The 20,017-nt window shown below is 51.5% G+C and overlaps 1 long non-coding RNA gene across 3 annotated transcripts in view; it reads right to left on the minus strand.

The window, feature by feature from the left end:
• Positions 1–20,017, minus strand: part of LOC138731632 (uncharacterized) — a 153,228-nt gene continuing 133,211 nt past the window's right edge. For all 3 annotated transcript variants that reach the window (XR_011339183.1, XR_011339182.1, XR_011339184.1), the window contains 2 exons: positions 4,562–4,687; positions 1–504 (listed from right to left, as the gene is read on the minus strand). This is a non-coding gene — a long non-coding RNA (uncharacterized lncRNA). The remainder of the gene's footprint in view (positions 505–4,561; positions 4,688–20,017) is intronic.

A 20,017-nucleotide genomic window follows, 5' to 3' on the forward strand; every position in this document is an offset into this window, starting at 1 on the left:
GAAATCCCTTGCTGGGCCGAAACTCATCTCACCTCCCCCATCCATGGAATTATCTCCACTTCTGTGTCGAGCAGTCGGGAGCTCAGGCACCTTCGCTCTCGCTTCAAAGCTCTGGCAGATCCCAGCGGCTCCCAGGGGAGGGCAGGGCGATCTCCAGCGGCTCAGGCTGCAAAGCCCCCGGCCAACGAGCGAGTTATAATTACGCCCTGACTTTAATGGAGATTTTCTCTCTTCTGTGCTTGTGATTTTTATGGCTCTTCAGAGCTGGTTCTCGAGCCTTGCTCTTATCTCTGCGCTAAGCTGGCTGTGGCTGCAGGAGCCAGGCTTCATCTTGCATTAACCAGGGTGAAACCGGGAGCAGGTCGGGGCTTTGGATGGTTTCAGCCAGTCTTTTCCGACACGGTCCTGCTCATCCCTCCTTCGCTTTGCCTCTCAGTGTCCCTCGAAGTGGAGGCGGTGGTTGGTGACTCTTCTCTCTGCAGGTTTTTTTTTTCCAGAAGAAGGCTGCAATGGAATAAATTGGAAAGTTTACTTCATGCAGCATGGAAATAAAAAAGCTCATTCAGAAAGTTAATGATTTATTTTATAGTTTCATTATCAGGGTCACATTACTCAATAGCATTTCAAACATGTCATTTGTACAAACTATGGTAATTAAAATTTATAACGTACTTCATCAGCGGCATATGAATCTTTTAGCCAGCACTCTGCTGTCATATAAACAGTGTAATTTCAGCTGCAATTCACCCTTTATTGGCTCTCATTTGTGATTTAACAGCCATCAATGACTGTGCTATAAAGAATAAATTAACCATCCGTAAACCTTATGATGACAGGGACAGTCAAACAGACTTAAACTGCCTCCACCAGCCTCTGGTTCGCCAACAGAGATCAGATCTGGGAGGTGCTGGTGCGAAGGTGTGATTGCTCCCATCACCAGGGCACTGGGCACCACGCGCATCACCCCGAGGTCCACGAGAGGCTTCCCAAATGGAGTGTTTTATCGGAACTGCCCACAAGGCCTGGCTGGAGGATCCCTCCCCTCCTGCTTTCCTGCCTCAGAGGAGGAGTTTCAGCCTCTAACAGCTTTAAAATCCCCTCGCTGTTCCTCTCACTGCAGTGCTCTCTTGAGATGTGTTGGTGAGATCCCTGCACCGTCACATCCTGCACCTCCTGCTGTGTTGCTGCCATCCCTGCATCCCCCCAGAGCTGCCAGGTCCTCATCCAGCACCTGAGGAGTCCAGGGGGCTCACCTGGGAACTCCCCAAGACCAGCAGCTCTGTGGCCATGGCTCATAGAATCCCAGAATAGTTTGGGTTGGAAGGGACCTCCAAGCCCATCCAGTCCCACCCCTGCCATGGGCAGGGACACCTCCCACTGGATCAGGGGCTCCAAGCCCCATCCAACCTGGCCTTGAACCTCTCCAGGGATGGGGCAGCCACCCCTGCTCTGGGCAACCTGGGCCAGGGCCTCCCCACCCTCCTCGTGAAGAATTCCTTCCTAAAGTCTAATTTAAATTTTCCCCTTTCCAATTTAAAGCCATTCCCCCTTGTCCTGTCACTACCTGCCCTTGTAATAAGCCCCTCCCCAGCTTTCCTGGAGCCCCTTTCAGCACTGGAAGCTGCTCTAAGGTCTCCCTGGAGCCTTCTCTTCTCCAGCCTGAACATCCCCAGCTCTCTCAGCCTCGCACGCTGCTCCTGGAGCGCAGCACTCAGCCCGGCGCAGGCGGGTGGTGCAAACCCAACCCCCAGCCCTTTCAGCCCCAGCTTTATGGACCCGAGAGCAAATCTACAATGAGCGATTTCTTAATCGGGGGCCCCTTGCAGCCGACAATTATCCAACAGCTTATTTGTGCCCATCTTTTGCAGAGGGAGCAATACGTTTTAATGGGATCCCTCCTATGCGTCGAGCTGACACTGTACCGAGCTAATAAATGATATGGATTGGATTTGTTACTGAGACATCTCCAAGGAGCCTGGGTCATACAGGCCAATAAAATTGGCCTCATAAATTTACCCTGACACACAGGATTACTCCAGCATTGCTGAGGTCACCTTCTCACACTGATTTATTGCCAGCCCATGGGTTAATAATACTGTTTACAGGGCTGTTGTTTTCCCCTACACGTAGCAGATATTAATCAGTGTGTCGCTGCCTTTTCGGGGCTCGGGGGGTGGGTGCAGCGCGGAGGAGACGTGGGATGAGAACATGGTTGGGAGGGTGAGCTGGATTTATTTCCTAGGCAAGAATTTTTGTGTTTTCTTCTGAAAGACCTCAGTGGGAAGAGGTAAACTTTTCCTTCCCCGAATCCCGAGGGCGAGGGGGCGGCTCTTGAAGGGCTAGTGGTGGTTTCTGGGCAGCGTCTTTGGCGCTTCGAGCTGTGCTTGGGCAGCCGCTGGGAACTTCTGATCCACAGGAAGGATTTTGACACTCCAGAAACTGTTGTTCATCAAATCATAGAATCACTGAGGTTGGAAAAGCCCCTCCAAGCTCACCCAGTCCAACTGCCACCCCAACCTCACCGTGCCTGCTAAACCACGTCCCAAGGTGCCCCAGACACACATTCTTTGAACCCCCCCAGGGATGGAGATGCCACCACTGCTCTGGGCAGCCTGGTCCAAGTCTTCACCACTCTTTCAGTGCCATGAATGTTCTTCAGAGAAGCCACACAAATAAACACATCTTAAAACTAACAGAGCAGACTGTAAGCATGTCAAGATCTCCCCTGAGGATGCTCCTGTCCCCAGACGCAGGAGGGATGGCTGCCTCCCCAGGGTCCTCCCTTCTTCTAGTGACTTTCTCCCTTTGTCCTGGCAAAAAGCACTTTACAAACTGGCTTTCACCTCCACGCTCCTGTCTGGGGTGAAACCCAGCTTGAGAAATGCCCCAGCACCGTCCCCTGCTGTATTTCAGCTCCGCACTGGGATACGCTTGGTTGAGGCCAAGCACAGGGAGAGCAGCATGAACATGCTTTACACCCTGGAGAAATTAAGATTTCCTTTAAGATCAGGCCAGATAACAGCACACGATTGCTACCGATGCCACACAGCCTGCGCTCCTCTTCTGTCCTGTTGAATTTCTTGTTTGATGGCTTAAATAGCACCCAGGTTTTATGAAGGGCTCTCCAGGGGGAAGGAATTTCATCCTCGCTGCGTATCTGCTCCAGGCGAGGGTGAACCCTCCCCATCCCAGGCAAGGACTTGCTTTTTCTTCTCTGTCCCTGCTTGGGTGATGGTTTTTGGAAGTCCTCTGTGTCCCCTTCTCCAGCTTGGAGAACAGTGCTGTGCATTCACCATCCCACAGCCCAGACCCAGGGCAACCAGCCCTTGCTCCTGCTGCTTCGCGTTATCCTCATCCCGCCGTAATCGGAGGGGACAGGTGAGATGTGCTTCAAAACACTGTAATCATATTTTAAATGGAAATGAAATGTGTGAATTAAATGTAAATTAGAGCAGAATGGAAGGACAATCACTATTAGTTAAGGTCTGACACCTATTTTTGCAGACCTTTCCTAAATGCCACAACTTGTTTCTCCGCACTTGTGACGAGGACGTGTAATTACGTGGCAGCTGCTCCTGCAGCCAGGCGGGTGCTGGGACCGACGGGGGTTGCTGCTGTTTCAGTGGCTCAGGATTGCTAGTTGGTTCCGTGAAATTATGAAGCTGCAATGATATTTTTATTTGGGAGCGGCGAAAATAAACCTTGGTGTTTTCTCCTTGCAAAGGTGAGGCGGTAATACAAAAGGACATTTTTATAGAGTCAATTTATTTAAGGGTTCCCCCATTTGCTTTTATATTAGAAAAATATGTGCCCTGCCAATGAGCCGAAATTTCTTCTTAATCTTTGGTCTCTATCCCACCCACTGGCTATTCCTGCGGCCTCGAGGTACCTTGAAGCTTCCCAACAAAGTTTGTGGTCCATGGCTTGATGTCCAAGTGCAGACCGACGATGAGCAGCGTTCCTCAAGAGTCGGTATTGGGACCAATACTGTTTAACATCTTTGTCAGAGGCACGAGCAGTGGGATTGAGGGCCCATGACACCAAGCTGTGTGGTGCAGTCGACACGCTGGAGGGAAGGGATGGATCCAGAGGGACCTGGACAGGCTGGACAGGTGGGGCTGTGTGAACTTCATGGAGTTCAAGGCCAAGGGCAAGGTCCTGCGCCTGGGTCGAGGCAATCCCAGCACAAACACAGGCTGCAGAGAATGGATTGAGAGCAGCCCTGAAGAGTAAGTATGGTGGCAGGGAGTTGGAACTGGATGGGCTTTGAGGTCCCTTCCAACCCAAACCATTCTATGATTCCATGAAGGTCTCACTCCACTTTTCACGACAGGAAGCATCCAGGGGCCCTCACCCATGGCACAGGGGTGTTAAACACGGTGCCTGCAGACAGGCAGAGACAGTTCCTGCCCTAGGGACGCTGCCAAGCAAGGTGGCAGCAAGGCAGCATTGTTATTCGGGATGGGAAGGCGAGACCCACCAGGATCAGCAGCGACACTCTGGGTCTGCAGCGCAGCCTCTGTGCCCAGGAGCAGCTGACTACAATCACGAAGCGACTTACGTGCAGTGCAAATTGTACATTGTGGGGGAAACCAGCACCGAGCAGGACCTGGTGGCAGGCAGCTCCTCGGGTGACATCTTCGTGATGCAGAGATCTCCTCCTGTGCCCATTGTTCTGCCTGTCTCCCTGTAAAGATAAAACATTTACTGTTCTCATTATCAGTAGGAACTTTTCAGACGGGAAAAAAGAGAATCCTTGTCCTGAGGAAATCGAGAGCTGAGTGCTGATTTAATCTGGCGTTCATACCTGGGGCTGCTTGGTGATTTTTTTAGTTTCGAAGTCCTGGACAGTAAACAGTCAAATGAAAACTGATAGCTTGGAGACCCTGGACATATTGCGGAGCTGCTCTGCTGTGTACGAGCGTAGGGGATGAAATGCCCAGCTCGTGGCATCACAAGGCTGCACAAAAGCTTTTAGGGGCTCTCAGACCCGGAGCCATGCTCAAGGCTGGCTCCTAGCCTGCAGTCAAGGAACGATGACAGACGTGAGCATCCCTTCTGATTTGAGCACCTTATGAGGACAAGCTGAGCACGCAGGAGGGCAAGGACAGTGCACGCAGTCCCGTCACCTGGGCCAGGAGAAGCAGCACTGCCTGTTCCTCAGCCCCAGAGCAGGGATGAGGCCTTTGACAGCACCTCCCAGCAGCAAGAATGGCAGGAGAACCAGGGTTTTTCATACCTTAGATTTCCCAGAAGGATATTTGGGCTTAATTTCTTGCAATACTGCACTGGGGGAAACACATCATCACTTGTTGGGATAATCACAGCATTTAATTCTGGTTCCAATAGCTCTTATAGATACATATATATATATAGTGCAGCAAAATAAAATGCTTTTAGAAATGGAAAAAAAAACCCATGCCATTTAATTCCTAAAAGGTCAAACTGAAATGCTTTGGCCTTATCGAAATGATTTTCTCCTTTGATTTTTCTTTCCAAATGCAATTTCATCAAAATCAGTGCATTTCCGCAAATGTTTCACCTTTGGTGAAATGGCATCTTCTGACAGAGAAGTGTTTAGTGGGGAATCTCCTGACTGGCTCCTGCTGGGAATGAAGCACCTGCAGTGGTGGGAAGGCTGGAGGGAGCTCTGGCCGGCGCTCAGCCATGGGCTCACGCGGCGCGGGGCCAGCAGGAGCAGAGAACTCACCCCTCCCCTGCACTCAGCCCCGAGGGGTTTCAAAGATGAATGGATGAGCTGCTCAGGGATCTGCTTTTGTAGTGGACAGGTACGGTTGGACTGGATGATCTCAAAGGCCTTTTCCAACAAAACTATTCAATGATTCTATGACGAGGGCACTCACTGCTGCTGCCGTGCCCTGCTGCCCACTGAGTGAAGGCAGCTTGAGCTCAGGCTCGGGCCCCGAGGCTTGGCAGCGATGCCATCCCAGCACGGCAACAACAGCCGCGTGTTCTCCCCTCGCAGCGATCCCCGACTGGGATGTGATGAAGGGGGAAATGTCTCTCATTCCTATCAGGTGATTCACCGCCCTGGCCTCGTGCTGCATCCTCCCTCCTTCCCGAGCGCTGGGAGGATCCAGAGCCTTCCTTCGTATTTTTACAAAGCTTGCAGCACTGTCAGGAAGGAAAGGGTACCATCTGGTTAGCCCTTGTTTACTGCACACCCTGCCAGTTTGAGCTTATTAATCATATTTACCCAAGTATCTTAATTACTCCCTGTCTAGCGACTTGCCTTGCACTCAGCTGTTGACCCGCTCCCCTCCCTTCTCCCTCGCTCTTTTCTTTTTTTTCCTCTTTCTTTTTAATTCCTTTCTATCATTAATCACAGGAGCAGCGTGGGCAGAGGAATCCACAGCTCGGCTTTGGCTGGTGCTGGTGTTGCTCTCGCAGCTGAGGGGCTGGAGTTCACGGCTGGTGCCTGGTAACCTCTGCGACGCCTCCGTCGGGGTTAGAGAGGGGCAGGTGGTCCCTGTGGGCAGCGAGGGCAGAGCAGGACACCATCCTGCCCCTGGGTGCCCAGGCTCCGCGGTCGCCGTGCCGGGACACACCGGAGGGTGTGAGCTTGCGTGAGGACACACCATTAAAGATGGTAATTTGTTGATCCAGGCTCTCCTGGTGCTCCAGCGCGAGAGTGGCACCGTTTTCTTTACGACCTCATAAAGTCACAGCCGAGAGGCCGATTTGGAAAACAAACTGCCTCAGGTTGACAGATAATTAGATACAGGGGACATATTATACGCCTTTGCATATAAATGCGCTCTGAAGCACATTGGTTCATCAGAAGTTTAGGCTATGGCAGAGGCAGGTACTCCCGGCACATCAGGATATATGTGCTGGTGCAGCCTTCAGACAGCGGCTCCATTTTATGGCCCTTTCATCTCCTGTTTGCTGTGAACACGGCTGCACTTTGGAGGAAAAGCTGCCTTGGCTTGGTTTGGTTTGTTTTTTGTTTAGGTATTTTTTTACCCCAGCAGCTTTCTGAGCTTCCTTCTTCCCACGAGACAGGGCTTGCGTTTTGCATCTTGGGTTTTATGCTCCTGTGCTTGCAGCAGGGAGGAGTGGCTGAACGGGGATTCATTACTATTATTACTATTTTTGGTGTTCCTATATCACGTCCAAACCTCACTCTTCCCGTGAGCGAGCCCGCTGAGAACAGCGGAGCAATTCTGAACTGACACAGTCCTTGTATTTATATGGCAATTCCGCATCCTGCTCCCCCAGCCTCCAAACCGGGAGGTTTCAGACATTAAAACAAAACAAACCAGTTAGGATTCTTTTTATGCACTTCAAGATTTAAGGTGTCATCCAGCCATGCTGTCAAGCTCTCCAGGTTTACTTTTCCAAATGAAAGGCAGGATTCCCATATGACCGTGGCTCCTGCTGGGGACATTTTCAGAGCATAACCCCAGCCTGCAGGGCTGCCTCATCCCTGGAGGTGTTCAAGCCAGGCTGGATGGGGCTTGGAGCCCCTGATCCCGTGAGAGGTGTCCCTGCCCATGGCACGGGTGGAACTGGATGGGCTTTGAGGTCCCTTCCAACCCAAACTATTCTATGATTCTACGATTTTCACTTGTCAGTGACCGAGCAGGAGGGAGCTGGGGCAGCTGCAAGGTGGGACGGGGCTGGGAAACAAGTGGCTTTGCATCAGCGACCTCCCCTGCTCCTTCCAGGAGAACCAGGCTTTGCAGGTTTCCTCCTCTCCCTGCCTCTTGCCGTCACTTAAGCACCGGTGAGTCTGAGGGAGAGAGAGGGGAGAAAAAGTGCTGCGCTGTGTGGATTATTGCATGTTTGTCATCTGGAATGGTATAAGCTGTAGGTACAGCATCTCCCAGCGGTGATTTATGGCCCCTGTCAGGCAGCACCAGCGCTTTGTCTGCTGTAGCGTGGAGGATGAATGCAGCGCTGTCAGCCCGGGCAGGGCAGTCTTTCTCTCGCGCTGCTCCGCACACTCGCTCCCCATTTCACGCCACTGAACATAAACAATCTTTTGTAAACCTGACAGTCACACTTGCTTCTTTGGAAATATAAAGCAGGAATGTACGACTCGGCTTTCATTACCCAATTTCCTAGGCTATGCAGAAAGCCGGCCGGGAAGTTGGGGAAGCGGAGGACCAGAGGGATCCCTAAAAAGATAAAGGCAAGGGATGCACCTACATGGCACATGGATGCCAACACTGGCTGTGAGCACACGTGCCCACACGCTGCATCGCAGCTCACGCATGTATTTCCCATCGCAGTTTTGACACAGAAATGTGCCCTTCACAGGCAGAGCTACGCCGAGCTCCTGGAGCACTGCACATTTCCTACTTCAATTGTTGCCATATATCTTCCTCCCTCAAGCAGAAAATCTAATAGCGGCGTAACACGGGGCTCAGAGCCTGCTCGGGAACGGGCTCTCACATGCCCACCAGAGGTAACAGCAACACTTACAAAACCTCGTGCGCTTTTATTACTATTAATGGTAATTGTAATAATCCTGCATGTGGAAAATGCCCAAAGCGCTCTGTTTAAATTCAGCTTTTCCCAAAGCTGGAAAAGCATGTTGAGAAATTATGTTGGGAAGTGGATAGAAAGGGAGGGAAGATCCTGTGCCTCCAGCATCGTCAGGCAACCAGCCCTGTACCCAGGGAGGAGCAGCGCTAGCTGGGTGTGCAGGGAAGGTGGCCAGCATAACCTATGCCTGCTGGAAACTGCTCTTCACTAACGATGTGGGTACAAGAAACTCTAGAAAGGGAGTATTTAGAGTGGGGATAAATGGCCCATCCTGTCTGCAGTGCTAGTGGGGACGGACACCCTCATGCTCAGCAGGAATCATAGAATCATAGAATCAACAGGTTGGAAGAGACCCACTGGACCATCAAGTCCAACCATTCCTATCAAACACTAAACCATGTCCCTAAGCAACCCGCCCCGCTGTCACAGTTAGCAGTGAGATTCAGCCACTGGCATAAAGCACCATGAGTTTAAAACTGCCAGGGGGCAGAAAAAGTTCTGTTGATCTTGCAGATGCTCTAAAAGGGGTGAGGAGCAGGTTCTGTCTTGGTCCTCCTGTGATTTACTGCTCTGGCTTTGAGTGGGAGCATGGCTCTCATGCAGGAGGCCGATGAGGCCAGGTGGGCTGTCCCCAGCGGGGACACCGAGGTGCACGTTGCTCATTGCCAGGTCTCTAGAGAGATGGGAGAGGGGACAGGCCCTTCTCACCAGCAGCAAACAGCCTTTTGGCAGGGCCCCCAGCCACTGCTCGAGGCTGGAACTGGTTGCAGGAGATGAAGCCCAGACCTGTCTCTTGGAGAAATTGTCCTCACATCCCCTCCTGCAGCGGGAGGGAGCACTTTCTCTCATGTTTCTGGAAACTGAAGGAAGAAAAATGCGTGACTGCGTTTTGGCTCAACACACCAGCATGAAGAGCTGCGGATAGCTACAGGAAACTGGAGACATCGCAGCCCCGCAGGACCTGCGGGAGGGCAACCGCATCCCAGCTGCAGCCTTCCTGACAGCGCCCAACTGCGAAAACCAAAACAGCCTTCCCATTTTGGGGGCTGAAGCTATCAGCTCCGTTTTAAAGTGGGAGGAAAAGCAAAGAGCAAGAAGGTCCAGCCCCTGAGCATCCTCCTGGCTCCCCCTGCATCTGGCACCACACTTTTCATCATCGGACAAAGCTCCCTGGATCTGCTCGGCCCCCGGGTGCCTGGACTGTGGGTGCTGAGCCGGCCATGCTGCCTGGCCGTGTTTCACAAGAACAGCTGCAGCCTTGACAGGAACACTTCTTCAGTGACTCGCTCCTTCCGTTCCCACTTTCTGTCCTCTCCAATCCTTCCCTGTGACTTTGAGATCGGGGACTCTGGGCGGGGGGGGCTGCAGCGGAGGAGGAGGGAAATAGCTTGCAAATAGTTTGCTGTTTTCTTTTCCAGATGGTTTGTTTTGGAAGTAGCTCCGTGTAAGCCTGAGTGCTGAGTCTTGAACATCTGCTGAGGAGGAGCCCGCGCAGTATAAATGTGGAGAGGCTGCTAGAAAGGCACATTCTGGGAGGATCTCGCTGTTCCCAGCGTGGCTCAGCCTGGAGCCAAAGGTCGTTGTTACCTCTGGAGGCTGCAGGAGGGTATTCAGGCTCCCTGTGCCCTGGCTTGCAGCCTCCACTCTGCTAAAACTCCATGGCTGCGCTTCAGGTGTGATTTGTGATGAGTTTCAACGTGTGTCAAGGACACTTAGAGCTTAGGGAAACACACCCTTTAAAAATCTGCATAAACCTGAATAAGCAGACAAGCTGGTGTCTTGTTCTGTGGCCTTTTCAATGGCTTTAGAACAATTATTTGTACATGTGAGCACAACCAAACAGGTATTTCAGTGACAGCACTGCCTTCCTGCACTTGGCTGCTGAGAGGGTGGATCTATTAACAGCTGGGACGGTTGGGGCCACGCTGGAGGCCTGCGGGAACCACAGAAATTATGAGTAACCGGTTCAAGGGATCAGCGACAGGACAGGAAAGTTTCCTGGCAGGTTGCTATTTCAGTCTGTCGGGCCGGGGCTGACTCGTTGTTGCCACGACCTCATGGAGAGGCTCCGTGTTTGTCTGCGCTGCTGGGTTTGCCCGGAGCTTCCTGCGGGACGGACCAAACCAGCCAGGCGGACCCGAGCCAAAAGTGACACCGAATCATTCATTCACAAGCAGGAATAACAGCAACAACAGATGATACATCAAAAAAGGGGGGAAAAAGAAAGGCTGGTGAAGCCTTTACGGAACGGTTTGGGTTGGAAGGCACCTCAAAGCCCCCTCAGCTCCACCCTCTGCCACGAGCAGGGACACCTCCCACTGGATTTCTCACCAACTTTCAGTTTATTGCAACTTCTACTGAGTTTTAATGCCATCTCCCTGTGCTAGAGCATCCCGCTTAGGCTGCGCCCCTCCCAGCTGGCATTGTTTCTCCCCATCCCACATGGACGGAGCCATTTCCATGGGGAGAATTGATTCTTTTCCCCTGCAGCTGCACTTGCTGTACACAGGAATTATGGGTCTTTCCACACCTGTGAAAGAAACATTATCCTCAGCCTTCAAGGGTGAAGCATCTTATATTTAGTTGGACTAAATAATGATTCTTCTCTATCTTTCATATCAGGATTTAAGAGCACCCTGGAGCTACAAAGTTTATTAGAACCCATAAGAAGAACTGTACCATAAACGGGACAAGCGTGGCCATAAACCTGCACCTTGAAGTTGTAACAAATCCTGGGATGTTGAAGTAGGACACGGTCTTGTCTCAGTCAGCAGAAAGGAAAAGAAAAAAAAAAAAAAAGGAAAGAAAAAGAAGAAATGCAAACTTAAGCAGAAAAGAGGCCTGGAAATATAGAAGAGAAGAAAGGGAAAAATAATAATAATAAAGAAAAGCATGCTGCTTGCACAGCCCTCACAGCAGGAGCCCTGGGACAGGCGCCCACAGGATAAAACACAACTCAGATTAATGGGGAGAGAGAGAAAGGGGAGGTGAAGGAGGAGAGGGGAGACAAGGTGAAAGGAAGGAGGTGCCGGGGGGATTTCTGAGATGCTTCTGCAGGGAGGGTCCCTCGCAGCAACAGGGGTGGTGGGCTGCGCATGGGGCTTGGCTCCCCAAGGTGGACGTGGCTGAGCAGGGAAACGAATTGAGACCCAGCCCTCCCAGCACCTTTGGGTGAGACCCAGTGCCAATAACAGATACTATCACTGGAGGGGATAAACCCCCAGAGGTCTGTGACAGAGGTGGGGATGCTTCTGAGCAACCCTCGCTGTGGCAGGAGGAGCTCATGTGAAACGGACTCAAGAGTCCCCTCGTCCCCCCACATCACAAGGTTGCCCCATGCCTCTTCTGTATTGGGTTCCCTCTCTTTTTAACTGTTCTGCTCTATTTTACTGGCACTTATTCTGATTGCATTTCCTCCTCTTGGTTGCCACCATCTTTTTGGCATCTCCACCTCCAAGCTCTCCCTATTTCCACCCCTCATCGACACCAACAGGGACTGAAATGTTTTGGTTTGTACATTTTCTGCCTTCTGCAACCGCAGTGATGTGTGACTCTGGTTGCCCAGAGCAGTGGTGGCTGCCCCGTTCCTGGAGGGGTTCCAGGCCAGGTTGGATGGGGCTTGGAGCCCCTGATCCAGTGGCAGGTGACCCTGCCCGTGGGGGCTTTGAGGTCCCTTCAAGCCCAAACCATTCCATGATTTAGAGATGCCTAAGGATTTCTGGGATCTCAGGCAGTTTGGGCAGGCTCTGAGCCTCCCTCCTGCATGCTACAGAGGCTGCAGAAGCCAGAGAAGCCTGTCCCTCCCCTCCAGACCTCACTCTTCTGTCACATCGGGTTATTTTCGCTGCTCTTGAATAGATTAAATGACAGAGGGTTTTTTTTTAAGTAATTGAGTTTTATTTTGGAGAGGGAAAAATGGAGAGCTAAGTGGGAAAGGGAGGGCGATAGGAATAAACCACACATCTTTTTATATAGGATCCACAGTTAATTCTTAATTAGAACTGACAGATGCTTCTCCCATAATCCTATTCCCAACATGTTCTGTTTGCTTTGTTTGGCGCTGCATGATACATGGTGGCATCGTAATGACCTTTCGCAACTCGTCCGGGAAGTGTTATTGGCACACCAATGATTTATTGCATGTTCCACTTGATTACTGGGCCATTTGTCAACATTTTTTTTCGCTCTCCATAAACCTGTCTCCTGTGTCACAGCCATTCACTAGCATGAAAATTTAAACAAATACAGTGTGTGGGCTTGTAGGAGGCATCTGACTTTTACTCCAGGCTTCCAGAGCAAATTCATTCTGGTCTCAACAGAGTCTGAACTCTGCAGCGCTGGAGGATGAGGGGCTCTGCCTGCGGAGACGATGGGAGACCTGAGCATCGCTTGGGAAGTCTGGGTTTAGAACACTCTCTCCGGGCGATTTGTATTAATTACTCAATTGTTTATCAGCATTTGGGTACCACTTATAGGGAGACCTTAGAGGAGCTTCCAGGAGCTTCCAGTACAGAAAGGGGCTCCAGGAAAGCTGGGGAGGGGCTCTGGATCAGGGAGGGCAGGGAGAGGATGAGGGCGAACAGTTTTAGGCTGAAAGAGGACAGATTGAGATGAGATCTTGGGCAGAAATGTTCTGCTGTGAGGGTGGGGAGGCCCTGGCCCAGGCTGCCCAGAGCAGGGGTGGCTGCTCCATCCCTGCAGTGGTTCCAGGCCAGGCTGGATGGGGCTTGGAGCCCCTGATCCCATGTCCCTGCCTGTGGTTAGGGAAGCTGTAAATGGAAGCGCCCACAATCACCTGCCTGAGGTAAAAACCTCAGCCTGTGAGTAACCCAGACAGAGGCTCTTACACCGGCCTGGAGCATCTGCACTGCATTTCGAGGAAGCTTTTCCAAGCACTCGTATAAATCACTGCTCTGCTGCAGTAAAGGAAAGGTATTGTTTCACTGCTGTGACACCAATGCAGGGCACATAAATAATGTTTTATTAAGTGTGCAGTGCCCTGTAAAAACCCACATGCGGGCTGAGGATGCTGCAGAGTGAATGCAGAGGCACGGCCAGTTTTCGAGAGTCTTTTCCATACAGAAGAGGCTGGGATGAGAAAGGAAACTCGAAGGGGTGGGGAAAGGGGTGGCTGGGTCTTTTTCCAATTCCAGCTCGGATCAGCATGTAATGTATGGCTTAATTTCCTCTCAAATTAGACACTTGATAAAAAAAGTTATTATATCTGTCAAGTTGCCAGTGCTTTTTATGAGCGTGATAAACTAAGAACCACTGCTTTACAAACCTTGATAGGATGTTTCAGTACCTGGAAAACAATTTTATTGCAGCCTGGACTACTAACAAATTGCAAATACTGATTAAGCCATAAAGTTACAACAACATTAAAAAATAATGAGAGGTTATTGCACAAGGGGAAGGCTCTTAAGCGGCGGATGCAGCCGCCAGATTTCCATTGTGCATGGTAAAGGCCAACCTGCAAAGTGCTTTTCTCCAGGAGAGATTTCCCACCCGCTCCCCACGGATGGTGCAGCAGGAGGCAGGACTGGGCGCAGGGCAGGTCCCAGAGGTGGGTGAAGGAGAGATGGGTGGCTTCTTCCCTCTGCAACCGCACAGGGAACCCTCTTACAAACGTTAATATCTGCACTCTGCATTTTTCTAACTGGGGAGATGCGAAGCCAGAGCTTTGCACAAAGATGCCTCTGCCAGAGCCACGCGAGGACCCAGATCCCAAAGGCAGGGTCAGCATCCTGAGGGAAAGGCCTCTGACAAACCCAGGGCAGGCAAGGTCCTCCTGGATGCCTGGCCACTCCTGTTTTCATGGAGGAGAGAAGCCTGCTGGGCTTCCCACAGCATCTGAACGGGAGCTTTGGGGCCGTGATGGCCCAGGACAGCATCCCCAAACGGCTGCAACCACGCGTAACACCACTCTGGTACTCAACCGCATCAGCTTTGAACAGTTGAGTGCCCAAATATTGAAAGACGTGGGTCCTAGATCTCCCCGTGCCTCAGTTTCTGAGCTGTAACACTGACATCATGGCCCTGCTTCCAAGAGGGACAGCGGACGCTGTGCCAGTGGCTTGGGGTCTGCCCAGACCCCGCTGGACTGTGCTGGTGGACAGATGGATGCTGACTTTCCCAATCAGAACCAAAATATCAAGGCATGTTATGACTTAAGAGCTACTCAGTGTGCCAGACAGTTAGGATCGCTCATCAGCATCTGGATAAAGAGGAAAAACTGGATTTCAGATCCTCCTCCCACATCCTGCCCCCACCCCCTTCTGCTGCCGACCCCCTACCGCACTGCTCTGCAAACACGAGCGTGTTTGAACACAGCTTTAATAATGATTGTTTGGACAGAGACTCGACTGCCAAAACCTCCTGGGGAGCTGGAGAGAAATTCCTTCTGGGTAGCTTGTCTGCTGTTTGGGCCCTGCACAAGGGCTGGCGGGTTTAGCAGGTAAAGCAGAGTCTGTGGGGATGAAAGACATGAAAACCCTCCCCCAGGCCATGGCAGCAAAGAGAATGAGATGAGGCAGCAGACAGAAAGCATCCTCCCAGGTTCACTGGGCACCCCTGGGGCAAGGGCCGAGGCATCACTGGGTTTCACTGGAGGCGAGGGCAGAGGCAGGCGAGCAATGCCCTGAGCCCGTGGTTCACGGGAAGCTGATGCTGGTACTGTCAGACCAGGCAAGGATGGGAAATGTCACCTGCTTTATTCCTGTGAAAGAGTCACCAGTGATGGCACCGCCCACCGCACCAGCACCATGAGAGACGGTTTCGGTGCCTAACACCCCCCTGAGCAGGAATTGCAATCACAGCCACTTTTGGACGAGGAGCTCTACCTGACTCTAAATCACAGGTTTTGATTTGATTTCATTTCTCCCCGTGGAGTTGCAACAAGGGCAAATCGTGCTGGTGGCTTGCTCAGACCAGGAGACCCAATCTCCTCGCCCTTCAGATCTCATTTCAGAATCCTGCGCACAAGCTCCCTGCAGTAATTACACCAGCCCAAAGGGCAGGAGGAACTTTGAAGATAAAAGGAAAGTCAGTAGGATAAATGCTTAGAGAGTTTGTTGGGTACTTTGGGGTCCATGTGGGTGAGGGCACCACTGACATGAGTTTCTATTCATGGTTCTTTAGCCTGGCAGAGAGGAGCTCTCCCAAAGCCCTCAGTGAGCAGTTTATCTGATTAATTTAACTCACCACTTTTCTCCTTTTTAGCCATATCTGAGCTATCTCTGAAGGTCTATTGATCCCAGTGATTTATCGGTTTATGGTAAAGAACCCTTTATGCACTCCAGTTTCCCAGCCCATCAGCTCTCCAGGAGTACAGGCTTCACTGCTGCCTTTCCACTGTCACAGTTCATTTCAAGTGTGGCACCGATGATCTTAATCATATGGAACTGGTTTTCATCTCTGATTAATGATCAGAGGTGACGAAATCCTACACAGAAGGGACAGCAGGAAAATGACACAGATCACCTCTCAGTCCTGTTATTTTGTCCACCCTCCAAGAGCAGAGCTGCTTTGGATGTGGTGGAAGCCCACACGCCCCTCTCAGACCCGATCCTTGCTCAAGGACACACCATCTGCTCACTGGCATCGGGGCACTGCACACATTTCTGAAGAAAAGCAGCAATAAAGGGGTATAGATGCAGCAGCATTGTAAAAACACTCAAAGTTCATAGAATCATAGAATCATGGAACAGTTTGGGTGGGAAGGGACCCCACAGCCCATCCAGTCCCACCTCCTGCCATGGGCAGGGACACCTCCCACTGGATCAGGGGCTCCAAGCCCCATCCAACCTGGCCTTGAACCCCTCCAGGGATGGGGCAGCCACGCCTGCTCTGGGCAACCTGGGCCAGGGCCTCCCCACCCTCACAGCAAAACATTTCTGTGTAAGACCTCATCTCAATCCCCCCTCTTCCAGCTGAAACCCACTCCCCTTTGTCCTATCCCTGTACTCCCTGATCAAGTGCCCTAACATTCACCCTTCCCCTCTTTCCTACCATCTGCTGAGCTCTGCACGCTATGCAGGTGCTTTGAAAGTCCCTCGGTCTAGGAGAATGCAAGACAGGCTCAGCTGGGACTTCACACCTGGCAGATCCTCTTAATGGCATTTCTGCCCTGGAGCCTCCTGCTTTCCACAGCTCAAGGTCCTCAGGGTGATGGTCCTTGTTTTCTGCTCCTGAACAGCAAACTTTCTAACTCTTCCTCCCTACCCACTCTGTTTAAGGCTGTGCTTAATTGCTGCATTACTGCGTGGCTGAGCTAATGATGCTGCAACTAAAAACATCGAGGGTTATTGCCAATAAGCTGGATTCATAAAGCTGATTAAAAAATGTTTGCTAAGGAGCACAATGGAAGAGGTGAAATAAGGAAACAGGCAGAAAGATGGAAATAAAAGTGAGAAAATATCCTCTAACCAGGCAAGATGGTCCTATGGAGAGCCAGTCACCCTGAAAAGGGCTGATAGTTGGGCTGGATGAGCTCAGAGGTCTTTTCCAAGCTTAATGATTCTATGATTCTAAGAAGAGCCCCTTTATCTGCCCAAGACCCTGGCTACAAACAGATATTTTCACCTGACCCACCTAAAAGGAAAATGATAGAAAAATTATCACAAAAGTTGAGATCGGGGGCAATCTTTCTTCTTTTTAACCGACCTTACTACAATAAAAAATGACCTTTCTTCAGCACTTGAGTGGAAAGGCTCCCAGAAGCTGTGGTGTCCCCCATGGACCGCTACCTCCTAGCAAGACTCCTGCAAGTCTGGGTGGCAGCAGAAAGCAGAGATCTGCGTGGGGAGCTGTATCTCCTCAGCGCAGAGCGGAGATGCTCACACAGACCCTGTAAGCAGGCTTGCTCCATGACAGTGTGCAAGCTAATGAGTGCTGTCCATTACGAGAGCTCGTTAGCTGAGATGCAGCTACTGTGGTGCAGGGGCTGCCCACATCCCTGCAAGCCTCAGTGTCCTCACATGTCCTTTATCTTGGAAGCAGCCCAAAAAGTGCTGCCACAAGCCCCTACCAGCCAGAGAGAGGGTCCCTCACTGTTCAACCCAGCCAGACGTGGTTGGTCCCAGAGATGCCCGTGCGGGAGAACAAGTGCGATGGATACCCAGGTCCGCTCTCTACAGGGCTCGTGTCCCCAGCTGTGTCACTCCCAAGGGCACACGCTGCCTGGCACCTTGAAACCTCAAGCCTGGGAGCTGTCTGGGAGCTCAGCGCCTCTCCCTGCTCCGCTCCGTCTCGCGCATCCCCAGAGGTAAGCCAGGCTGTGACTGGCACCCTATGGAAATAGGGGCTGCTTACGAGCGAGATCTAAAAGCGTCTTCTTATGCACACACAGAGTTGGCATTTTGCTAGATTTAGGGAAGTAGGCAAGACGTATTTGTCTGCGGAGGCTTTGCACCTTCGGCAATTATGTCTGCAGTCTGGAAAACAACAGCAGCAGGGTTGCAGCGGGGAGGGAAAAAAATTCTATCATGTCAGAATAATGAGATCTGTGATTTCAGCACTTACTGGGTCAGAGACACACACAGTGCGTTATCGGTAACGCTTCCCTCTGACACATGGGGAAATTGCATTTATGCAGAGGACACGAGGTACTGGAGCACAGAGCTTCCCCCTGCTCTGCCCGGGCTTCTTCGGCCCCGCTCCTTCGAGTACCCTGCACTCCCACGGGAGCGAAGAGGGGAACACAAGGCAGTACAGAGCTTGGGCTCTGTCTGCTTAAGCCCCTCACTGAGATAGAACCAACTGCTTAAACCCCTCACTGAGACAGAATTGACACGTGTCTGCAACAGCAGCCCCAGGGAAATCGGGGTCTGCTTCTGCCTTCTCTGCAGGCTTTTGGGGAGAGGGACACCATGGCTCCACACCTCGTGCATGGCGGGGTAAACGACGCAATATTCCTCACTTTGTCAGGATGTTTTGGATGAGTTTCAGACCCAAATCCTTGGGGCCAGCAGCCCCACCACAGTGACTGGGAGCGATGGATTATCCCATCGTCTCCCATAGGTTTGGATTTAACCCTGCTGCAAGCACGGTGGGTTCTGTGTCCCCGCAGAACGAGGACACGGAGCGCATCCAGGATGACATTGCCCCAAGTCTGGACCTGCTGTCAGCCCAGCTAAGCGGCACGAGGCTGAGGAGAGTGGTAATGGGCCGAGAAGCTCGTACCCTCCAAGGCACCAGCTCAGGAATGCCTCAGGCTCTCAGCAGCTCCTGGGTGCTCCTTGGGCACAGCTGAAAAGCAACGGAATGTGCTACAACTGCCACCTTCACCACTGATGCCGCACTGTCATCTCCAACGGGGAGAGGGGCACCGTGACGGTGTCATCCCCTAAAGACAAGGGGCCCAGGTGAGCAGAGCAGGGCGAAATGCTCAGTCTGAAGTACAAGGGGGAGCAGGTTGCTCCAGGGCTGGTTTCTCAATAATTCCTCATAATCTGGAAAACGCTCCATAGGCATTTTTCAAGAGAAGCAACTTAAAACCAGAGGAATTCCTGTCCCTCCCTCTCCCTTCAGAAACCCAGAGCAGTGAAACTCAAAACATTTTGCTTTACCAATTAAAATCTTGGTGTTTTCATCCAAACCACCTTATTTTCTAGTGGAAATATGTTTTCCCAGCAAGTATCTATGTTCTTATAACAGCAAACAACCTTCCCCATCAGAAATGAACTGACCAGGGGCAAGGACGCAGCCCTGCTCTGGCCGTGCAGCATCAGACAGGGTTTCAGATTCCAGAGCTGCTCACACAGCCCTCGGCACTGGCCAAAGTGTCCATAAGAAATTCTTTTCCATAGAAGAACGTCATTATCTGCTAATGATTTGAGCTCTCAGATGATATGAGGCCTTGGATTAGAAGCTGCAGGGAAACTAACAGTGGTACTGGCTTTTTGCTCCTGACTGCTTTTCCTTCATGCTTCGCGTGAGCCAGGGGCTTTATTACAGCTTTTGCTTTTTGTTCCATGTCAACCCCCCTGCCCCGGCCCTTCCTTTTCTCTTTTCAGTGGAGGAAGAAACACACGTCTAGATTAAAAAGATCTTGTTTTCCAGCTGTTTAATATAGACTAAAACACAGGCGTGCGCCAATTCCCGGGATCCAATCTCCCACTGTGGGAGCGGGAGCTCCAGCACAAAGCCAGATCCAAATTTTGCCAATAGCTCCTATATTTACAGTTTTCCTTGAGGGCTTTCATTACAGCCCACAGAGCTTTCACAGCTAGGGTCTGGAGTTTGTCTTGGACCTGATGTGCAATAGCATGGGGCTGCCTCCACAGGCTGATGTTTCTGGGCAGCTCCTGCGAGAAATGAAGAGAAAGGAGGCGGAGAAGAAGGAGAAGGAGGAGAAAGAGGAGGAGGAAGCAGTCCCACAGCACTGGGACTCCCTCTTGTCCCCTTTCTCTCACAACTTTCCACTCACGGGATCTGGGAAGACTCTTCTGAAGTGAATCTGCAGAATGCCCTGCCCTGCTTTGTGCCACAGCCACACATTCTC

The sequence above is a fragment of the Phaenicophaeus curvirostris genome, chromosome 27 (genome assembly GCF_032191515.1).
Source record: "Phaenicophaeus curvirostris isolate KB17595 chromosome 27, BPBGC_Pcur_1.0, whole genome shotgun sequence".
NCBI lineage: Eukaryota > Metazoa > Chordata > Aves > Cuculiformes > Cuculidae > Phaenicophaeus > Phaenicophaeus curvirostris.